Here is a 24,891-nt window from a genome sequence, read left to right on the forward strand (position 1 = left end):
AAATTCCAAAATTCATCTCTCTGGCACGATCGGCTTTTATATCTCCCTGTCTTGGAGTGAAACAGCAGCCGGCACATGCCCGGGGATCTCGCTTTTTGGGAGGAGGGATCCTCGGTAGAGAAAGGCATTGAGAAGAGGGATGGTGCAGGACAACATAGGTAAATGGTTTGGAATTTATGAGTGATGGATTCTGACCGGTATCACCCCATCCCGCCCATTTCAGCCCTTGCGCTCCCACCCACACCACCCAGCCCGGTGGGGATGGACGGGTGAGGACAAGGGGAGATGAGGAGCTCATTGATTAGGGTGACCTCTCCTCACCTCCCCTTCCCTTGTCAAACACTTAAAAGAGCCCTGCGGGGAGCTAATAAGGCCGGGCTTGGCCCTCCTCCACTTGGCGTTCGCTTGCAGGGGCGTTTGAACCGCTCTGATGTGGACGGCTGCTTTACAGCTCTGAATATTCAGCTGCCATAGAAATGCTCTTTAGCTGACCCTAAATTTGTACCGTAATCGCCCTTGGTGGCTAGACAGTTAAAGCCAGAGGTGTGGTCCCTGGGGCTTACTTTTATTTATGTTTCAGGACGGCTTCTTTTCTTAAAAGTGTGCACTTGTAAAATCCATTTTCCTTTCCCACCCCTCCTGATTGTGCTATAATTTTTATTCTTGCTTCATCAGCAGCCCTGAGATTTACAATTAAGTGCAAAAAACGGTGTTAAGGTTGTGACACGCACAAAAGCAAAGAGATTCAAAGTTAAGGGTGAAACTCTATCCTTAATTCACTTGGTGTTGGTTTTTTTTTCTTTCTTTTTTTCTTTCTTTTTTTTTTTCCTTTCTTTTTGAGGGGAAATGCGAAAGCCTCAGCATTGGCTGGTGGTCGCCAGAGCCAGATCCAGGGCATCGAGCCACCGCGTGCTGCCACTTCAAACCGGGCTGCCAAATTCCAGCGCACTCGGAGGATGACCCGCAGCAACCCCATTTCAGGCTTGGGTGTCTCTTCGGCAGAGGCTGCCAATTAGAGCAAACGGTGCCAAATTATTTGGCAGATCCGTGCCACGGACAGACAGCCAGTCATAGAACCGCGCTGGTTTCCTTGAAGTAATTACCATGACAATAATGTGAACTTGAATAAAGAAAACATTTTTACGGCATAGGAGAGGGGCGTGAGAAGAAGCGGACGGGGAGCTGGAGACAACTGATCCCGTCTCGCTGGTGAAATGTTTGATTTGGCCCATGACGCCAACCCGGTTGCTGCAATGGCATCTGCCGCTGCCTTTGCATCTGCCGAGCCCAAGGATGCTGCCCAGTGCTCATGGGTCGGGTGTTTTGCTGTGGTGTCTGGTGTCCGAGGAGACAAGTGCACAGTCAATGCCACTTGGCCTTGGCCTTTTTTTCCCCTATAAAGAGCAAAACCAGAAAAGCAACAACAGAAAATATGTTAATGGAGAGCTACTGATGTAGAGATGTGCTGGGAAGAGCTGGGTGACCCCAGGGTGAGCCTTTAGGGTAAAATGACTCAGAAATGGTCAAGCAGGGGATAGAGGTGATGCAGGAAGGTGCCTTTTGGTGTGCTGAGCACACATCTTTTCTGCCTGTCTCTGCTTACATGTCCACTACAGCCATTCCCATGAAAACCAAGCGGTGATGTTGGCTACGCAGGTCTTGCAATGGAGGGAAAGCAATGCCACGTTGGCCATGGCTCCAACACCACTGTTGGTCATGGCTCCAGCACCATGTTGGCCATGGCCCCAGCATCGTATTGGCCACAGCTCTAGCACCACATTGGCCATGACTCCAGCACCATGTTGGCCATGACTCCAGCACGACATCGATCATGGCTTCAGCATCATGTTGGCCATGGCTCCAGCACCCACGGCCCCAGGGGCTCTGCAGGATCTGTAACATCCATGGAGAGAATTCGGACACAAATCCCGTCTCTGTCCAGGTAGAGAGATGCGTTGGGGCACAGCAGAAATCTCCTCTTTAATGTATTTCTGCCCAGCTCTTGTACAAGGGTATATAATTCTAGCCCCAAACAAAGGCAGTTGTTGCACGTTGACTCTTGAACACGGCTGGGAAAATAGTCTGTCAAGGAGAGTTTACTTCCTTTGTTAATAAAAAAAGAAGAAAAAGAGTTTATGGATCTTTTCCTGAATATGAATATTAAATAGACTAGTTGTGGGAACTCTGATTTTAATTTCCTATGTCTTTATTTGGAATTTTACTCCCTCTTGGAAAGGTGTCTACTTAAATAAAGGGGGAAAGGGAATTTAATGAATTACAAAAAGGGTTATTTTACATGGAAAATGTGTATTCCTGGCTATTTCCATTTAAAGAACATGACATTAGTGTGGAAATTGCCCCTTATGAACAGGTCATTAATGTCAACTCTACTAAAACTGACATCACCTGCTACTATTTTAATTGTGTGTTTTACTAATGCTAACCATTTTCCTGACAATAGAACCCCCATAAGCTTAATGAATCTTTGCAGAATACATAAACCAAGGTCAATATGTAAGAAATGTTTCAAATGTTAAGAAACTCTCTCTGCAAAGCTGAAAGAAAAGTTTATTATTCTTTTACATTCAAAAGAATAGGAGCAAAAATAGAAATCGTACGCAATATGTTTTCCAGATCATAGTATATAAAAAAAAAACCTTTGATGCTTTTGGGAAATCTTTTCGATTAGCTACTATTTTATATAAAGAAAAGGACTTATTTAACCGGGTTACATTTCCAAGATTTATTCTTTATTTTCCAATACAAGTGGCGTATTAAAAAAAATAAAAATCCCAAATACTTCTTTAGTGTCATAAGTAACAGTCGCATTTTTTTCCCATGGTTTGGTGGAGGGGGAAAGAGAGAAAATGAAATCCAGATTTGTAATTCCTAACAGGAGAAATTCGATCCTTTCCAATGTTTAAGTAATATTTCCTGTAAAACATACGAGGCCATCTGCAGAGCTGTTTCCAGACACATTTTGAAGTGGCAAGGGCAACTGAAAGAGACCCGAATGGAGGCTGGCATTTCACCTCTGGGAGATGGAGCATTAAAGGTTTCTAAAAGCTGGTTCTACAATTTTACAAAGTATTCAACCACTGCATAGTTCATAATTTGTTTAATTTACCTACCTTTTATAGGTGTGGGGAGGGGGAAATCCGCTCTGCAAGAGACAGTATAAAAACCAAGACAGCTGTAAAAAGCTAATGTACAGCTATCAAGAATGCTTCATGATTTTAGTTGATTGAAATTGTATTTTATTCTTTACAGGCCCTGTACAAAGATTATAGGGAAATATTCACCTAGAGAAACTGTACAGAGTGAAACATATTTGGGTAGACAACAGAAACACCGAACCCTTTTTGCTATTTAAGTCTATTATGGAATTTTGTTTTATTGTTGATCTCCAGGGTCACCTTATGAATTTGTGTTAGTAAAATGTTACGGCCTCACTATAATATTCACTTTGTGGAAGGGCCTGCATTTACCAAATCTCATCCGAGATTGAATATAAATGAGAAACTTGCATCTCTCTTCAAGGAATATATTTTAAACTGTTTTCTCCCCCTTTTGAATTACAGACAGATTCTAAAATTGAATTCTTTTTCTTATGCCAGGATTCAGTAAAATGACTGAACAGTTAGGCTTACCTTTGATATATGTCTTAAATTTTAAATTTGCATCGTTCAGATAGTTAACTTCAGGGCCAGATTCTGCCCTCAGATGTGCATATTTGGGAACCCCATTAACTTCCGTGGAAAATAATGTTATAGTGTTTGGATGCACTCAAATGAGATACATTACACTGCTACCTTTCGTCATTCCCCTGTATAACTCAGTATTTGCTGCAATCTTTATCTTGCAGAGCGGTGTAGCCCTTTCTGTTCTGTCGGTGGCAACCGGTCGGCTGGATATTTGTCCCCGTCCTCTCATGTCTCCGGCTGTGCTGTTGAGATTAAATAAGACAAGTAGGGTATAGCCGGTAATGCCTATGAAATTTGAAAATGGCTTTTTGCCTTTGTGACCGTGTTTGTGCAGCAATTTCTGCAGCTCGAGGGGCGGTTGTTGGAAGTGGCGTTTGTGTGTTCCTGCCCCACACGTTCCCTCCTTGGAGCCCCATGTCTCCAGCAACTTTTGCCAAAAAGATGCTGAGCAAAAAGTTTTCTAAGAATGGAAAATTCATTGCATCAGTTGTTTCGGTGTTCATTTGCTGATACAATGAGGCTCGTTTCAGTTTCCACGCAGTGCTTCTGGCTCTGATTTTCACCTGTGGCATGGAAGAACTGTCTAATATCGATTTTCTTGGCTGCACACAAGTACTTCTGGACCTTCTCTGTAATAGAACCCAGAGGCAGGAGGATCCCACCATGCTCCCGCTCATCCAGTGGCCTAAATCTGTGGGTTAATTTGGGGACTGAAGAGATCTTCAGCTTCACGTGAAGCCCTGTGGTGAGTTATTACAGCCTCTCCCCTCGCGCTGGGTCACAAAACCTCACCATCCTGCCAAAGGGCTTCGTTCCACCCCTCCCCTCAACTCGCTTTATTGCCTCTTGATCGAGCAGGAGTTATGACATTGAATTTCAGAGTTAACATAAAGTAAGTGGGACGATTAATATGAAACTGTTTTCCAGATAGTTGTGGGTTTTTTTTCGCGGTATCTTGCCCATCAGAGCAGCTGTTCGGCTTGCGGTGCCACGGCACTGCCACTCCGCGCTCTGATCCCGTATGAAGTCAGCAAGAGCCTTCAAAACTGTCACTTCCATTTCCTACCAAAAGCAAAACACTTCCTACAAGGAAAGCACACATTACAGCTGAATTATAAATGAGGACTGGTATTTTTGCAAGGTACAAATCGGAGGCATTCTCCATATTGTTAGAATACCAATTTTATTTTCCTGGTGTGTAGTACCCAGTGCAGCGCGCCGTCCCCGGAGATGTGTGCATTCTCCGGAGATTACTTCAGCATTGCATTACTGCTATCACATATCCATTATATATACTCTTTCAGACAAGTGGAAATGTTTTCACAAAAACAATCTGGAATCTTGGCTTAAAACCCAAGCTTGCTGTCAAGACAAACAGAGTAGCCTCAAAGAGGACTTATTTTTATTTTGTTCAGCCAAGTATGTTGTTTCTGGATTATAATAAGGGAAAATATAGCAGCTATCAGTCTTCAGTTTATTTGACAAGCTTCCTCTGACAAATCTAGAGGAATAAGCCCTGGCCCTGCAAACTCGTTCTCATTCAGGTATTCCCTTTGGCTCCGGCACTTTTATTAGTGTGATTAAGAGCCACACACATATTTACAGGACAGGAGTCACAGGATGAGATGATATATGTGCTTGGCCATTACTTATTTTGAAAAGTTTTAAAAGCCTTTGCTGTTTTCAGCGCTTGTCTCTATCAACCAGCGCTCTAAGAGCTTGTCCCATCACCTATCAAACAAGGTCAATGAGCTGGTTATAATCAGATGCCAAATAAACAAATGCAAACTTGAAATCGAGTGATTTACTGTCCATTTTCATTAAGTTCTTCCCAAGGAAGCGAACACTTTATGCAGCACAAGGGACCTTGGGAAAGGGTCAGCTGCCGTGCTGGAGCGAGACGCGGTGTGATGGTTTTCACCCAAATGGAGTTTAACGATAGCGAGTGTGAAGGGAAGGCTGCCTTGTCTGGGGAAAAGGGCGCTGTAAACAGAGCGGCGTCTCTTCACCTTGCAGTGAATTCTCTTTTGTGAGGTGCGTGGAGTTTTAATATTAATGTGTTTACATTACTCTGAGTTTTCTGCTCTTTAGACTAGAATTTCCCCTGTTCTATCAGCTAAAAACAACATTCCTGGGACACGGGAGATTCTAGCTTCGTTATGAAACTCAGTGCATTTTAAAACGAAATTTCAATTTAAGGATTCCAGCATGAAGCTGGGTTGCTCTCGAAAATCAAGACACCTTTATGTGGTGAGGTCTGACCTCAATGGAAAATGAAAAGCCACACAAAGGGCAGGTAATCTTTTAATACGGCCGTGCCTGGTGGCTGGAGCTGCTTATTCAAATGCGATGGGAAAACACACGTACATGTCAGTGCGATGTACCACTGCCCTGTCACACACAGGGAAGACACTCTCAGTTTGGGCTGTATAAATCAGATTGACACTGTACTGGAGCACTACTTGGAAAAGGCATGTCACTTGGACAACACAAAATATTGAGCAACTTGAATTGTTTTTCCATGAAGCTTATCCCTTGATAGCACTTTCCTTTCTTCTATCTCCTTAATACAGCGTAATTTACATGTTTTCTAGGCAGAGTTATGCTTATAATGCTGCTTTTCCAACATGATATTGGCTGTAATGTGGAGGCACTGGCGAGAAGTCACAGTTTGCTTCTTTGCCATTTTGTGAGTCTCCTAGTTTAAAATAGGAACGTCTAACTCAACCTATTTTGAAATTTTGTGAATAATCTTTACAAACAAACGGTTTGCCTGTGATTTTTCTCTATTTGTTTTAGAAATTGTTCCATTCCCATATTTTAGAAAATTTCCCAAATGAGACTGAGCAAAAAAAAAAAGAATGTTTTCTCTCTCTTTTTTTCCTAAAGGTTGCATAAATATTTCACATGTATCTCCCTTTAATTAGATTATAACACTGTAAAGTGGCAAAGAGTTTTCTCTTTCCCCAAATTAGACATGAGAACCACAAACAAATTAATTTGTGTCTCAGGGTTTTGCCTGGGCCTCTTGGCCTGCTCCAGCACTCACACAGGCACTCCTGACCCTCTGGATTTCAAACGCCTGAGGGTAAAAAGCAATTATAAAAACATGACTTTCCCAGATCAGCTTTCGAATCTGCCTTGTCTCTGTTTTATTGATGGGAGATTGAAGGAAGATTCAAATCAGCTATCCTTCAATTCTTTACCAGCAGCAAAATACAGAAATCATTAGCTTTTTCTGTGTAAATGACTTTGTCCTGCTTTATTATTCAAAACTGGTTGGGCACTTGACTTAAAAAGGCCATGTTGAATATTTATTTCTAGTTTTGGCACTTGTAAATAGTCCATCGCTTTGCTCCTTATTTTCTTTTTCAGAATAATTCTTCATGCAATTAGAGCAGGAACTAATTAATATGGGGTTTTTTTTTAATAGGTAAAGAACGCACACTGACTTAAATTAGGATGATCTTGCTCTCATAGGTCTATTGTTGTTAGGAAACACTCCTGCAGAACCATTAAAAAAAATCAAGGAAAATTATTAAATATCTGGTTGATTTTACTTCTCTGTGTGACTACCAGTGTTCATTTACTAATAAGTGTGGAATGAGAACAAAATATCATCTTTAAATCCCAGTGTAATTACATGCACTCATGGTGCCAAGTCCAGTCAACTCCCAGGAATGGGTACAGGGAAGAGGAGCGTTTTAGGGTTTTTTGTGAGAGCAGAGAGATCCTTAAACCCGGGTACCCAGCAAGGATGGTCCTTTGCTCTTGGAATCATAATGGCACTTGAAAGCATCAGATGAGGTTTGTGCCCCTCCAGAAGGGAAAGTGTCATGTAAGCCTATGCTTAGCTTGGCAGAAGCTGCTTGCAAAGACCTGGCCTAAAGAAAATGTATGTTTTTCACCCAACCTGATGTGAGATGTGACATCTGAAGGTGGGAGAAAGGGTGTGTGCCCGTGCCAGACTGAGCAGGCTCTTCATATTTCCTTTTCTGTTTGGAATAACACGTGGGTTTGACTTTGATCTCAGCCCAAGTGAGGGCACAGACCAGGCTGTGAGCAGGGATCATTTCAGAGGCACCAGATAAATATCAGGGACTCCAGGCATAAAGGTGGATCTTAACAATTGGTGTACAAGTAAGCACACCCTCCAGCCTATCTGTCACCTTTCTAAATCCTCCTGGGTTGGTCCTGCAGATAAAAATGCCTTGTAGCTCGGAGGAAGGCTTGCTTAAGTGATAGAAGGCACACATTCAATTTTAAGAAGCTGGTGCTTTATTTTTGGAATCCTAGAATGTGTACAGAATTTTAAAAGCCTAAAGCTATAATGTTGCACTGCTTCTTTGATAAAATTTATATTTAATCATATCTTAAAAACTGTTCTCATTCTGCCACTTGATGTTACCAACCAAGCGGAACCCATCAATGCAACACTATCTATCAGCCCTTCTTTTATTTCATTCTCCTATAACTCCTTTTTAATGGTACATACGTTAATGAATTACGGTGGAGTTTCGGTGAAGTACAAATGAAAATCATACTCGTACCAAAGATGGGACTATCACCCACAGGTTTTTCATTGCTTTACTGGAACCAGGATGCTGAATCTGACCCATTTACATTGCAAAACCTCCGACTTGCTGAACAATGTCTGTGTCCTTTCTTTTAAAGCTGTTTCCAAAACTTATGGTGAGTGACTTTCTCCATCGTCTTCAGATCTTCGTCTAAAGCTTTTTACTAACAGGTGGGTGTCAGGAAGCTTTTCTAGAAGGGGTGGGAGCGTTGTGTGTGATAAATGACAGCCCAGACTGACGAGGATGAGCGACTCGTCGGTACCTTGGCTGAATTTTCAGCGATGCCCATTTGCTGCTGGCAGTTATAACATTACACGGGGATTTGTGCAGTGAGATTCTTGTCTCTTTGTCAAATTTGTCTCTTTAAAACAGTAGTCAGACTAATCAAAGCCGCTGCTAAACTTTCCCTGCAGCTACACCTCTTAAGTCTGCTGTGTAATGTTGTTGGATGCGTGTGTCTCCGGGTAGACATTGGCCTTTGTCAATAATGTGTCCAAGTTATTTGTGGCAAGAATGAGTTAAATGCATTTCTCATTTTTTCAGAACTGAAACATGTCCAGCAAAGTTGGTGGTCTCTATAAGAAATTCAAACTCTCTGCTGACCAAGTGAAAACACACATGTGCGTGTATCAGGCATATACATAATCTTGGCTCAAAATCAGCGTCAGTGACAATTTCATTCAGTGAAATCTTAATTTTGATCCCTGCTCTTAAAAATCATGTTTGTCTCAGGAATTTTACTTAGAAGACCTTTTACCCTTTTAGTACCAGGCTGACTTCTCAAGTTGTTAATAATTCTCTCTTACAATATGAAGAAACTCCATTTTTATTCCCATATAAATCTGAATTAAAATTCACATTTATTCATGTTCGTATGCCAGAAGGTTTGAGGTTTTTGTTTTGTTTCCCTCCCTGTTTCTCAGAAGTATTCAGCATCGATCACCACTGCTAAAAAGACATGGGACTAAATGGACCATTGGCAACCGCACGTGCCAATATCATTCCTTTAAATAGAAATGATTTGTTCTTACTCTTGATAAACACATAAGTAAAAGTCTGGTCTTTTCATTTCCGTCTCTTTTCCTGGAGGACTGGGGGATCTCCCAGTGCTGTCTGTTCTTTTCCTCTGTGTTTTGCAGACAGGGGAATCACATGCAAGACTCAGCTCCACGTCCTCTGAAGAAGCAACATTAAAGTCAGCACTTGACTGCACTGAATTTTACAGGATTTTTCTCCCAAGTATGATATTGATATCTTTTAAGTGAATGGAGTAATTGAAGAATCTTCCTCTAAATTATCGACTGGGTGTCTAGAGAAGAGATGAATGAAAAATATCTTTATCCCTGATAAAGGTTTAGGTAAATTGAGTTAATCTTGTGGTTTCTAATGTGACCCTTTCCAGTATTATTTAGGACGAGCCTTTCTGTGCTAAGCCCATGGGGAGGCTGTGTGTGGGGAGGAGAGGAAGGATAGCCTAAATTTTGGTGCTGGGGACCTGAGGTGAGATTTTCCTTGTTTCTAAATAATTTTTCTATGAAATCAGGATGGAGAAGCGGGAGGAAGGCGTTGAAGAAGAAACATAATTACTTGGCATCACCCTGCCTCCCTGCTCACGGTTTCTTAGCGTTTTGTAATAATTATTCTGGCATTTTAGGTAGAAAGTTTTGGGGGTGAGCAGCTGGAGGAGGATTCCATGAGCATCAGCAGGAGCAGAGAGGGCTGGGGGGGCCCTGGACAGGACAGCGGTGCCGACGTGTCGGCTCGGGGACATTTCTGGTCTGCACGAACCCAGCGGGATGTGTGTGCAGCTCCGAGCTGCTGGGAGAGGCTGAAAGCATCTCAGCTCCCTTCCAGGCTCAGGTTTTGGACAGCCTGAATTTGTTCTGGAGGAAAAAGTATTAAAAAAAAAGGTAAGAGAAAACATATAAATAGTTCTGTATTTACAGGAATAGCTTAGAAGGAAGGCACCCTGAAATGTTTTCTTTTTCCAGGAATGTCTCCTTGCATCATTTGAGTAAAAGGAGGAGATTTAAAGTATCAGCTTTTCTGTAAATGTAAAAATTACTGTGATACAAATTCGATCACATTTGCAAGGATTAAAGGATTTGATCTGCAGAACGCATTCTCTTCCTAAGCATGACAAATGGAAGCAAATTACAGATGGCTTCTCAATACTTTTCCAAAATTATTTTCCTGGGTTTTTTTGTGTTTTTTTTTTTTCTTTTTGTTTTGTTTTGTTTTTGTGCTTTTTTTCCCCATTCTGTTTTGGTTCGGTTTACTTGTTTGTTGTGCTTTTTGTTGTGTTTCTGTTTTTCACCCACTTGTGTGCCACTAGAGATTTTTAGATATTTAAGCAATCATAATGCCAACAGAGAGGCTTAAAAAAGGATACTGCATAACTATTACATTACCAAATTACTCATGACTGGTGAAACAAAACAAAGTCAGGCCTGAAGGCATCCAGAAAGCAACATTTTGCATCCAGTCTTCATACTCCATATTTTTTTCTGGGGTTTTGGGGCATCTCTTTATTTCCATTACGTTAGTTTTGTTTCACCCCAAACCCTCCTTTGTTTGGCACAAAAATTAGGATGTACTATAGGAGTACACACTCCTATTATTGGTTTAATGCATTAATGAATTTGTATACACATGCTCGAGGCCCCCCAAAAAGTGACAGGAACTTCTCAAACTTCCAAGTTGCTCTATTATATTAAAATAAGTATAGATTTTTTACATTTTATCAATTTCTGGTTCTGTGAAGCCTGTCCACTTTTTCACTTTTCCGAATTGACTAAGCTTTCTATTTCATATCTGAGAGGACTCAGGAGATTTGAAGATAAGATGCCTACCTTCGAAGAAATTCTGTCTCCTTCAATATATACTTGTTTGCTGACTCCACTGGTCAGTCTTCAAGGTCATTAATGTTTGGAAATTGCCAGTCAAAGAAGAGCTAATAATTTTCCTCCTCTGTCTCCTTATGCTCTGATTTTGGTCCCATCTGGGCTCAGGCAGCGGTTCCCACACATCTGGGTTTTACAAATTTCAGCCACACTGTGTCCTTGTCCAAGGCTTTTACATCGGTATGAATGAAACGTGATAAATGGGGGTTTGCAAGCTGTAATAATTGTGTTTTTCTTCTGAGGATGTTATAGAAAAGTCGGTTTTGTCAGCGCGTCCTAAAGTGGGTTTCCTGATTAAAAACAAAAGACCAGCGGCAGAGCTTGAAAAGAGAGATTTCTGCTGTTCTGAAATATAGAGATGTAATGAATATAGCAGAAATTTCAAAGTTAGTTTTAACTTTTTGAATGTTGTTGGGGCTTTTTTGTGGTTTTGTTTTGTTTTGTTTTGTTTTCTTGAAAATATCAGGCTCTCAAGACCAAAGCACAGATATCTTTTCAATCACGGTGAGACTTTTCTCTTTTGTCCAAATACTAATTCACTGGGAACTTTCAGTAGCAAGAGCTCCATTCATTTCATTTAGGGTTTTATCAAGGAGATTATGATCCAAATTATGAATCCACAGATGCCGTGCAAATAAGTCTTTGGAGTTTCAGTGATCATTGATAAAACAAAAGTAAGTGAGGGACAGATAAAAATGTTAATATTTAGATATGTGGAAGATTTTTTATGCCGTCTACTTTTTAATCCAATTGAAGAAAATAATTTCAAATTAAGGAGGTACAATGCTTATTTGGATAAAACAGTTTCCTGTAATAACAGAAGAATTAATATAAAGGTAATGGTTGTAAGTTGTTCTGACTATTTTTAAAAAGCAATGGAAGTAAAATATTGATTGTTTAATGCCAACAAAAAAAGAAGAAAACAGGAGGGAGAGAGAATCCAAGAGCAAGTGTTTCTGCAAAGCTCCTTTTTCTCAGTTTTTGGTGTAATTAGAGAAATAGCTTGCAGCGTGAGGAAAACTGCGTGGAGAAGTGAACAGAGCTTGGTGCTACCAACGTCCAAGTCCCATCTGGAGAGCAGGGATGTGACAGGACTGTGTGACCATGAGGGGGGAACAGGGTGACGGAAATCTTTGGCAAACATCTTTTCAGCAGCTTGTAACTCTGCCTTGTCTTTAGCTGAAATTGTTGTAACAGAAGGGAAAAAACCCAACACCCTTCATTATCCTTGTAAATCCTGGCCTGGAAAACCCCGGGGAGCTTGCTCCCAAGAAAAGGAATCCTTTGCACAATAACTGCCCGTTTTCAATCAGTCCTCTTGATCCCTGCTCTTGCTTATTCCCCAGAATCTGCCGAGTCTGTTGAACTTCCTCATAGTGACCCTCCCATTTAATTCATGGGCCATTTTGTATTTACAGAGAGGTCAATAAAAGCTTTCCAGAGCCGCAAACCTCTCTATAATGGTTGTCCTGAGCAATCCAGCCTGAAGAGCCCCAACAGGAAATTGGTAAAGCAGCAGCCAATTTCCTTTTGCCTTTTTACTGCCTTTTGGTCTTCCTGCTCTGTTCGTATCCCCACTGCCGAATTATTCTAGAAAGGGTGGGGTGTTTCCAGCGCCACATATGGAGGAGAGCTCATATTCACGGAATTTTACACAAGGCTAACCAAACATCAGATATATTTAATTAATAACGGTTGTTAGGTTAAAGCACAAGACCAATCATGAAATTTGGTTTCTGTTCTGACTTTGTTGCCGTCACACTGAGTGACTTCGAATCAACTATTTTATTGATCTTCTGTTACCCTTGCTTAAAATGTGGGTGATACCTACATATCTCCCAGGCTGAGGTTTGTAGGCGCTTTGAAATCTTTGGGCACAGATAGCAATGCGATGCAGTAATAGCACTGAACCTCTGCCGTTTATTCCTGCATCGGAACATGGGAAATAATATATTTTTTTGAAGAGTGAGGGGATAAAATTATGAAATATTTTAGCTTAATAAAACTGCTTCACATAAGCTGCAGCTACATTGGCAATAACTCATTGGAACAGATCTGCAAAGTGAAATTGTTGATACTGAGTACCAGACGTCCACAATAAACACATTTCCAGGTTGTTCGCTTCAGATGATGGTGAGTCTGGTCCTGTTGGCTGCAGACCCATTACTGGATAGAACATGTCTTCTGCTTTAGCTTCACCCAAAAGAGATCCAGCCCATGTGCTTCATGACAGCTGTGTGATGCTCACCACATCGGGGACATGGGGACATCTGGAAGGTGGCTTTCAAAAGCGTGCTCCCAACTCGGACTCAATCAATGGCATGGATGCCCAAAGGGTCTTTCCAAAGTCTGTGCTCGGTGTCACAGCAGCCACCGCACTGTCTGTCCTGGGAGAAGAACGCAGAGATCTAATTTAAATGCCTGGGCTGCCTGTGCAGTGCCTGGGGAGTGTTTTGCATCTTGGAAAGCCCTAGTTACCCATGACAGCAAACGTCCTGAGTGCCCAAATTAATCAATGGGAAATGCTGATGTTAAAGGAGTCTAAATCCCACATCTCCCTGGGCCTTAGGCGTGAGTCACAGCCTTGGTCCTTTCTTTAAACTAGCGAGATATGCAATCTCCCCCAAAATAAGCAGAGTAGAGGAAGTAAAGACTGAGCAGGTGGTGGTGGTTACATGTTCTTTTCTACAATAATATAACGATCAAAGCACAAAGTTTTGGTCTCTGCTCTTTTAACTTTCCTGTACTTTCTTCAATGACTACTTAACGCAAAATAAATAAGAAAGTCCTTAAACTTGGTCAGGGTCTCTTTTCTCTCAAGGAACTGCCCTAATTGCTTGTAGGCTACTGTATCCATCCATGAACATGTCGTTAGTTTCTGAAAAGTAGAATATTGCCTTCACAAGGCACATACTTTTAACTCAAATAGCTGACAAAAAAAAAATCACTCAGGAAGTTAGAGAGAAATTAGACTCTGCTTCTTCCCTGGCTGGTGTGAACCCTCTTGACACTGAGCCTTTTTGTACCAGGAGGGGGTCCCCTGGCTGTGTTGGGAAAGGATAAACCTGCTATTTTGTATTTTCCATCTGACTGTGCCCTAAGTCCCTCCCAGGTATAGATACACGGATGGGGCCTTCTAGTTTGGGATATCTTGACAATATTTTAAAAGTTTAAGACTCCAGGATCAGTTCAGGATTGGGCAGGTGAACAGGAACTTTGAATTCTAAGATTTAGACTTGGTCACTGCAAACATCCTAAATGCTGCTCCTGTGTCCATGTTATGTCCTACTAGTCAAGATAATGTCCTTGCTGTTGCTCAGGACATGGATATCGCTGTAGATCCCATTGTCAGAAAGGTGTCACTGATAAGAACATTTCCTTAGACATTATACACTGTTTTCCCAGTATTGTCAATTTGTCTTCACAGTACCACATTTTCCATATGTTATGTGGGAATAAGAAATATTCTAAATTGAGATTACTGAAGAAAAAAATACTGGGGGAGCGCTAGCATTTATATTAATTTTGCTCCATGTATGGATATCATTCAGGCTCATGTATGAAGTTTTCCTGCAGCACTCAAGACCACTAGTCCTTTGGTTCTGACATTTGAAACCTGAGAAGAAAACACAAATCTGAATAATCGTGCTTGTGATTCCCTGAATTTATTCACTTATGGAAAGAAGTGAAGCACAGTAAAGTCTCTCATGTGGAGAAGATTGAAGTCATAAACTCTAAAATGATTGGATTACCTGTCTTGTCTTGTGTTATCTTTTGTGCTAGTTACGTATTGTTTCAAAGCTACAAAAATAACAGCTCTTCCGTCTGAAATATTTTTCTTAGCTTTGCCTCTTGGTCATAAAAAGTAATCTGATACTTTTTTCTTGTAAGGTTTCTTGTATGTTTTAGCTCTTCTTTAAGCCTTCAGTCTTAAGTTTGATTTTTGTCAGTTAACCTCACACCTCAAATACAGATTTTCTCTTCAGGCTACAACTTTGATTCTTCTAGTCAATCCCAAACTTCGCAAAACTATGGATGTGCATATTCTTTTTTTTTTTCATAATTATCAAGTTTATTCATTTTTTTTTCTCTTCTCCCCTTCAGGATCTTTCTGGCAAGGATTGTGCTCTCCTGGGTTTCAAGGCTGCAAGAATTACAATTCACTCAGAGTTCAAGCCTTTGTTTAAGACAACGTCCTCAGGGTTATGAGGTATGTTAAATGGCAGAAGAAAAACTACTGTTCTGGGCCTCCTGTTTGGCTGCATTTTATCAGGTGCAATATCTGCAATGCAGACCTTGACTCCACAAAAGCCAGTTCAGGAACCGGCTGGAGTTTTGTGGTAATTCCCATTGACGCTGGCCGTGTTGAAGCATCAGGACTTCACATGCAACCAGGAGTATCACGTAGGAGTGTCACAACTCAGGGTCAGTGCCATTATTTATCCCTTTTCTCTTTACAAAAATGACTGGAGTATGACTCAGCCCATTGCTAATCCTGGCTCTAAGTGAGATTAAGCTCTGTCTAAAGACATGTACAGGAGCTCCCCAAAGCTCTGGCTCTTGACATTATGTATGTAGATTTTAGTGGTCTCTAATGAAGCTATAAGGAGAATTTATTTTTTTTCTTTCCATATAGACTCCTTGTAGCTGAAAGACTTTTCAGAAGTAGCTGTTGATACCCGGAAAGAACAATAGTCTCTACCAGGTCAGCAGTTTACTTACCTCATGGATTGCCGGGGGACCACACCAAGTCACTGTCAGTTTTTAGGCAGCCTCACCACACCGATCTCACACCACACATATCTCCTTCCATCCACATAGGACAGCTTGTGCAGAAGGGGTCGGGCTGAGCCTGGCAGTGATGTCCCCCAGATGTGAAGCCCCAGGCCCCAAGAACACCCCCGGCCCCTGGTCAGGAGCCCCTGGCAGTGCCCAGCCCCTTGCAGAGGAGTTAGGATGCAGCAAGCATCGCATCTCGGATTCCCAGGCTGGAGGGTCCTTTCCTATTTCTTTTTAGGGCAACATTCTTATATGATATTTTCTCCCTTCATGGGAAATGTCAACATTTATGAAATGGGAGCAAACTGTTTAAATTTTTTATAGACTGAGAAGATTAAGCTTTGGCCGGCTCTAGTCAAAATTTCCCTGGTTCCCCATAAGCAAATGAATTTGAGTGAAAAAGTGGACTTGTCTGTAGTGCTGCACGAAGAAAGCCATCAAGTTGTTCCCTGCAGTCCTGCCTTGTTACTTGAGTATGCATAGGAATCCGAGGTGTATCTTTATAGGTCCGTATTTCCACGACCTCCAGTATTCTTTCTTTCATTTGCTATTTTATTTTGTTACCTGGATACAACTATGAGGCGAGTGGCACTTTAAAAAACTATTGCTTGTATATGCTTCAATTGCAGTTTTGATGAAGGAGATGAGATAAACTGGCGTTCTCATCTATGTGACTCAGACACAATAAGGACAGCTAAAGAAATGCAAAGAGCATTGCAAAACACTATTTATTGCTATTTTCAATGGTGGTGAGTACTCCAAATAAATCCCCGTACAGCTGAACTTTCACACAGTCAGTACTTTTGGGACATCAGCAGATCGTAGTCACTCAGTTCACTTTTGTAGCTGAATCCTTAATAAAAAAGAACACCCAGACTTTGGACAGAATTTGTTTTAATCAAATATTTGTGTTTTATATTGAGGCTTTAAAATAATCACTGTGATACAACATGGTGCACCGAGAAGCATTTCCAAATTCATTGGAATGTGATCACTGAGGAGTTCATTTTCTGCAAGGTCTTAAAATACAGTCATGTAGTAAAAAGCCTTTATTTCATTGTCTGGCTATTCTGCCAAGTCCCTTCCTTCCTGGAATGTTTATTAAATTTGGTTTCTTGTGGTCTGTAAATATATATAAATATATTCTTCTATTACCTCAGAAGGCTTGGTGGGTTGCTAATTGCATCCTAGTTTTGGGGGAACTGGTACTTGTGCTAGAATTTTAGCTACATGCTAAGATGTGACAAACTAAGATTGCTCTCCCTGTGAGAGGTTTACCCTCCCTGCTGACGACTGATTCTAGATTATAATTTATTTATTTTTTTTAACTGAGAGCACACAATATTGATGTGACGATTCCAACACAGCTGTCTGGCAGTGTTAATCAATGATCTCTGCTTGCTCGCAACACCCAACCAGCATTAGATCATGGTGACAACAGCAGAACAAGCCCAGTGCAGCCTTTGCGTAAATGATCACTCTCCTAGTTGCTGTGAGATACATTTGGAGCAAATATTGTTTTCCTCATGTTAGAAACAAAACAATAACTGCTGCTTCTCTCCTCCTCTCCTCTCCTCTCCTCTCCTCTCCTCTCCTCTCCTCTCCTCTCCTCTCCTCTCCTCTCCTCTCCTCTCCTCTCCTCTCCTCTCCTCTCCTCTCCTCTCCTCTCCTCTCCTCTCCTCTCCTCTCCTCTCCTCTCCTCTCCTCTCCTCTCCTCTCCTCTCCTCTCCTCTCCTCTCCTCTCTCTCCTCTCCTCTCCTCTCCTCTCCTCTCCTCTCCTCTCCTCTCCTCTCCTCTCCTCTCCTCTCCTCTCCTCCCCTCTCCTCTCCTCTCCTCTCCTCTCCTCTCCTCTCCTCTCCTCTCCTCTCCTCTCCTCTCCTCTCCTCTCCTCTCCTCTCCTCTCCTCTCCTCTCACCACTCCTCTTCTCTCCCTATCTCTTCTTTCCCAAACTTTTTAGACCTCTAGAGACTGCAACCATTAAGATATTGTTGTGTCTTCCATAGTTAACTAACCAAATCTCTACTTTGTTCAGTATTTTTAATGATGGTTCTGTAAGATCCTTGCTTGTTACATCTGAAAATTGAATAAAAAATTCCTTTGTGCTGACAGCTTCATTGTAGTCAGTGTTCAAAATATCAAAGGATGAATGCTAAATGTTCATAATGTAAAGTGTCAAGAGTGCAATCTGGGATAATAGAATACATGTCTTGCAAACTTGCACTTTAATATGGCAAACTACTTGGTCAGCAAGCAAATTAATTCGTTTATGATTTGATATTATTGCAAGCAGTGGGTCAGCTTTGGCAGACAGTTCTGAGTGCTGTTGAATTTTGCTGCCACGCAGTATCTTCTATATTTGTAGATGTCTACCAGAAAATGAATGCGTGCTCTCAGTTTAAGGGTATGATTTCAGTGGCTTCCCTAATGTGTATCTGTTCACTGTGTTTTTTTCCTAAGCTTTTTATCCCAATGCATGTTCACTGTTCAAAGGGACTAAAAACATTAGCTATAATTATCTGGTTATGTTTTTAAAAATACCAGTTGTTACACCATATGAATTGATTGTGCAGATGTTTAAAACACGACCAGATGAATACAGAGAAATGTTGTCAATAGGATGTTGTCTCCCACAGTTCCACAAAGAAACTTGAACATATTTTCTGGCAGAGCTCTTCGTTTTCCCAGGACAGATATTTGCAAGCCTACCTCTGTAGTTCGTGAATATCAAAATGAATGGTAAATATTAACCTCTGAGAGCTAGAATAATGTGAAAAATTACAAAAGTAAATGTTAGCAAAAATATCTGCTACACAGGCAAAGAGAGAGACAGGATTGAAAGGATTTATGTTATTTTTTGAGTCTTGGCTCGCACACGAAAGTTGTGAATCTTTTGATTGAAAGGAAAGTAAGGTCCAATTTTTCAAAAGCAGCCTTGAAGGTTTGTTTTTCAGAGTTCAGTGACCTGATTGAAAGAACAGCTCTCTGTAAAAACAATTATGGAAGAGGAAAAAGAAAGAAAACATTTCACATACTGTAAAAGTTATGACTGCAAACAGATTTTCATCCTCTTGTACAAAAAAAGCCAACAACAACAAAAACCACACACACACACAACCAAAAACAAAACCCCAAACAAATGGATAAGCTCTCTTGTTTAAGCTCTCTTACTTAAAAAAAAGGAAACTGGGTAACCCTTTTGAGTTGATTGGCTGTGTCATCCTTGATTGATGCTACTTATGAATAGTACACATCTGTAACTTATTACTTATCTGTTGATAACACCTTATAGATGGGTATATTGAAGCCCTTAGTAATACCAGAATGGGGCTAAATAAACAGTTGCTAAAACCAAGGCCTGTAAGTGAAAAAGTTTGGAAGTATCTGTATAAAAATTGTTTAAAAGGAGAACACAGATGCAACACCGATCCATATTTTTTGGTGATAAAGGGTAAGAGGGTTTTAAGTGTGCTGTCCAGCTGATAGAATCATTTTGGTTGGAAGGGACCTGTAAGATCATCGAGTCCCACCATTAACCAAACACTGCCAAGTCCACCACTAACCCTTGTCCTGAAGAACCTCATGTCCGTCTGTCCAACCCTCCAGGGATGGTGACTCCACCATTGCCCTGGGCAGCCTGTTCCAATGCCCCACAGCCCTTTCCAGGAAACTTTTCCTAATATCCAATGTAAATGTCCTCTGGAACAGCTTGAGGCCATTTCCTCTTTGGACACCTCTCAGAGAATATGCCTGTTACATCACTGCCCTGGTTTTAAGTGAATTTCTACAAAATTTGATGTCTGTCTTGCAGCGACAAAAAAATCCCGGGACACTTTCAATAGGCGGGATGTTTTCTGTTTCCACAAAAGTATTATCAAAGTGAGCCCTGATGCTTTCCTGCATCCTAAAGGCCCAAAGTACAGGTTCTCTCTGATGAAGTCCTTCTCAGCCCATTTCAAATGTAGAACTGGCTTAGCTGAGCTGCTGCAATTCCCCGGAGGCAGGAAAAAAGTTGGAGGGATGAACTTGTAGCCCCATGACAGCAATGTCATCTACACCCGCTGCCTGTTCCTTTTTTTATGGGCAACCTGGTGGTCTTCCTGTCACAAATGTCTCAGTGTCATATGTTTTCTTTGTCCCATCCCAGAAGCAGCATCAGCAAAAATATACTGGAAGATCATACTGGGCTGGTAGCCAATGCAGATTTATGTCTTTGGGGCTGTTTTTTTTTTTTTTTCGTGAGCTGCCTTTGATTTAAAGACCAGCTTTTTATCATGGATGAGGTGTTGATCTAGGGACCAGGGCTTGGCAGCCGTCTCCTGCTGACTGGCCCGTGGCAGGACATTTGGCCAAAATTCTGTTCATGTATTGAGTTTTTGCCTGTTTAAAATCCATTTGATGCTCTCCTCTCCTTGGAAATTGCCACTGAGAGAGATTTTTGGTTTGCTTATTTTCTCATAGATGATAAAGGAGGTGATACAGAGTGGCAGCTCAGTGTCCCAGTATCACCGGGGTACAGATACACCCTGTATTCAGTGGTGATGAGGACATGTCCTAGAACAAAGAATAGTCAGATTATGGTTTAAATTATTTTATACTGGTGCAGTGAGTGCTAATTACCTCACAAGATGACTTGCATTTAGAGCGTAATTTCACATTTACTCCACTGGTTTGCGGCTGAAGTTGTGGCATCTGAGCAAAGGTTAAATCTGGCTTTTGCCTTACCCATTTTACCAAGGTAAATGTGTTAAGGTAACACCAAAGTGAAAGCAACGACTGATTTAAAGCATTTCTTACTAACACCTCCACATCTACACAATGTGTTCAGCTTTCTTATGTCCCTGGCATCTGTTTGTTGGTTGTTGTTTTGTCATTAACATTATTACGGTCTTTAGAACCACAGTCAGTGTTTAATATTAATCACTACAGTTTGTATATTGACTTTTTGCTCGTTGCTGCAGGGTGCACAGAGGCTCTGAGCGCATCCTTCCCTGGCAGCCAGTGAGGCAGAAGGAGCAAACTGCATTAGGAGCCTCCTGAGAACGTGGCACAGCACTTAAAGGACAGAGATGCTCTTTGGGAGCGGTGGTGGGGACGTGTGAGTGTTTGGTGGGATTTTGGCTGGGTTACGTGCAATGGTTGTGCTTTCCATGCAGCTCAATGGGGCTGGGAGGGCAGTTTCGGAAGTGCTGCATTAATTAGGAAGCAAAACTCGGCAGTCAAGAGAAGTCGAGGGTGAGGCCATGTTAGAAGGTCCTGCTGATGGAGCTGGACCGGGAACCATTTCCTGACCTGCCATGTTGGATCTCCAGGCTTGGTCTAGAGAGGTGCAGGCTCTGGGTGCATCCAGGTGATGGTAAATTCCTGCATTAATTTTGGTAATTGAGCAATATGTCCTGTTAGGAAAAAAGTTTTCATATGCTTCTCATCTACCTTACCTCCATGGAGAGGTGAAAAACATTGAGTGACTTCAGCTCACTTTGTTGTCAGTTGACTGAATGACAACTCATTTAGCTGTCAGCACAGACTAACATGAGTTGTCAGAGTTGCTCTGCAGCCAACAGAGACCTTGGGTGTCTGTTTGTTAGATGTTTACACCTCAATTAACTCTGTAATAAACCATTATCCGTGATTATGGTTTGGGCTATTATTACATTTGGGACTTTTTCTCCAATATGTGCCAGGTTGTCCTTCTCCTGGGATGCAGAGGACACGTGCAAGGTCTCTGCTCCCCTGCCAAGGATGAAGCTGCAGCCCTTGCTCCCATCCTGCACCCACCAAAGATGGGGCTGGAAGAGTCACTATTGACAGTGACTTCTCCAAACCACAGGGAAAAGTCCAGCTGAGATGTCTATTAAACACAGTTCAAACAACATCATACCAGATATGTTATAAATATTTTAAAATGGCTCCTTAAAATTAGGGATTGCCTACTGAAGGCAGTCATTAGTGGAGGTTTCATTAGAGTAGCAGACTGTAACGAGTTATCAAGTTATGGACTAATTTAAATTATATCCATTAAAATATCCTTTTTACATAAAACAGGGGGCATCGGGGTTGTAAAATAGACTGGGGCTTAAAATGTAAGCTAATAAATATCTAATAAGCTACAGTGCATGTTTAAATTGATATAACGCACAATATACTGAGTAAATATTGTACCGTGTAATCGAGGCAGTCCTTGGACAGCCCTGGAAGAGGGTATAGGGTAATGTATGGAACATTTTATCAGGCATTTTCCAGGTCTGCACACGATGTGACCCCTCCTCGGTATTGTTAATCCTCTAAAAGCACTTTACTCAAACCCAGCCTCTACCTGAGCAGAGCATCTGACTTTGTTTCACCAACTAATTCATTAATGAGTCCTCCACACACCTTAGGTGGCTCATATCCATTATCCTCATTTAATAATTTAGCCTAAGGATATATACAATATAAACAATCTTCCACAATGCTTAGATAGCATAGTTGTGTTTCTTTTTGTAGTACATGGAAATTATCTAAAAGCGTTTGACCAAATTTTGAATCGTATGTCATACATAGACCAGGTATAGAATCTGCCCACTTTTTTAAACAGAGGATATATTATCCCACCAGTGCGATATCTCCCACACAGACAAAAATTCATCCAACACGTGTTCAAGTAATTTTCTCTCTCTGACTTTTAGCTGGCCACGTAGACTTTTAAACTACCCTTGCTGCTTTAAATGTAGTTTTAAATTACACCTAATATTTGGTAGGTAATTCTTTAAAGCTGTTAGCACCTATTCACAGTGTAAGTAGGGGATTTTTCTTTTTCATGTGTGCCTTCTGGGATGTTAAAGGATCCAAGACTGGGGATGCAATCTCAATCCAGCACTGATCTTTGCAGTTTCCTGCAAGGGCGAAATGGGAAAAGTAAAATATTACTTTATTAAAAATTGCTCAAAACACATCTTCCTTGTTAAATATGCAGAGCTATTCAAAAATATTACCTTTCTGGGAACAGTAACAATACTCCAATTGCCTGAGTTACTATTTCCAGTACTTGGTTTACTGCTGAGGAAAAATTAAGACTTCAGGAGAACAAATTAATTCCTACATTTTCTGAGGATTGAAAAAACTGAACATCCCCTAACTGTGGAGAGGCAAGAGGCTTCTGGCATTTAATGTGATGATAGTAGTCGCTTGTGTTTGACCATGTAATTAAAAGAAACAGAGGATAAGGTTAGTAAACATCATACCACCTTAGCAGTTAGAAAAGGCTAATAGAAAATTAGTGTAATATGCAACTGGAGGGATTCTACTCTACTTAACCATGAAGATATTCCTGTAAGTCACCTGCACCAAGGCAGAGACTGAAAGCAATGTTCTTTACATCATATATAGTATAACTTTGACAGTCACGCTTACAGTATTTACAATATTACGGTGTTTTCTCTCACAAATTAAGCTAATTATTTAGAGCCACTCCTAGACAAAGTCCGTATATATTTGAATCTCTTCCCGGATGCTTTTGCAAACGACATTTTTTTAGATACAAATGATTCTCCAGTTCTCTCTACACACTGTATCTGCTAATGACAGTCCACCAAATACTTTGCTATTGGACACCCTCGTTAGCTCGCTTTAATTTACAGGAAACAATCAGCGTCTGCCAAGCAGATAGCATACAAAAGATGTCTTTAGCATTTATTGAATCTACATTCTTCCTCACCTCTGAAGGACAGTCCCGTGCGGCAGGTATAGCAGCACTAAGGCTCCTGGGGAAAAGTTGCCGCTGCGAGAGTACTCTACCCCTAAACCAAAACCTCTGTGTTTCTGCTAAATGATTGAAGAATATCTTGTAAATCATTTACCTCTTCCCGCTGCTAGTTTTCAGCTGATAGTGTTTACTCCATTTCCAACATGATGGCAAAGTTAAATTTTCATTTTCCTGAAAAAAAAGAGAGCGAAATACGGTGAGCCTTTTTGCTTGTTATTGCCTGATCTTTCCGGAATGAGCTGTTTCTCCATCCCATGCATCACAGATGTCCTGTCAGGGCTCATATACACTGAGTGAAGTATTTGCATCCCCGTGCCTGCTGATAGAGTGAGCATGTTTGTCTACAAAGTGCTTTTAAATGAACTAATACATGATTCATGTGGACTCCTTTGAGCAGAACACCAATCTGTCTGCAGTTTGCTGTAGGCTTGACAATAGAAACATTTCTCTAGGTGAGACAGGTACAACCATCATCTGGAAATTCAGGGGGCGAGTGGTACCTGTGTTTCAGCCCATCCGGACCATACATTGGGTTACTTTGCAGGCCTTGAATGTGCCCTGTGTTGGAGGTTGTGTTTGAGATATTCTTCATACAGTCTCTCTTTGGATCCTTGTGACACAAGCTATGCACAGTCTGTATCTGCTCAGTCATGCTTGAGCAAGAGAGGATAGTGCGCTACCTTTATTATTTATACAGGGATACAATAAGATTCTTTGCAGTCAAAGAGAAAAAAAAAAATTGATCCCAAGTATACTGTTTCCTATTGAACTAAATAGATTTTTAATCGAGTCTCTGCTCCTTTGGGTAATTGACTTAACAGTGTGGGCAAATTAATTTCAGATAAACTATAGCTGGGATTTTCCAAGGAGCATGAGGGTGCAAGGGAGTCAGCTCCAGTGCAGCGAGAGCAGGGCAAATATCTTAATTCCTTTGGCTTTCCAGGCACATCGCAACCCAAATGTTTAAACTGGGCACTGAATTTGGAAGCTTTTATGCAAGCAAAACTGCTGCTGAAGTCAGTCAAAACACTGATTCAGGAAAGACAGCAGAAACTGGTTCAAATAATTCCCAAGTGCTCGCAAACATGTTATACACACATAACCTCCTCCCCACATTTAATGGCCTAATCTGAATGTCGCTCTTCGCAATGCATTATTGTTCGTCCTTTTGTGATATTTGGCCTGA

This window comes from Streptopelia decaocto, assembly GCF_964273445.1.
Source record: "Streptopelia decaocto genome assembly, chromosome: 5".
Lineage (NCBI taxonomy): Eukaryota > Metazoa > Chordata > Aves > Columbiformes > Columbidae > Streptopelia > Streptopelia decaocto.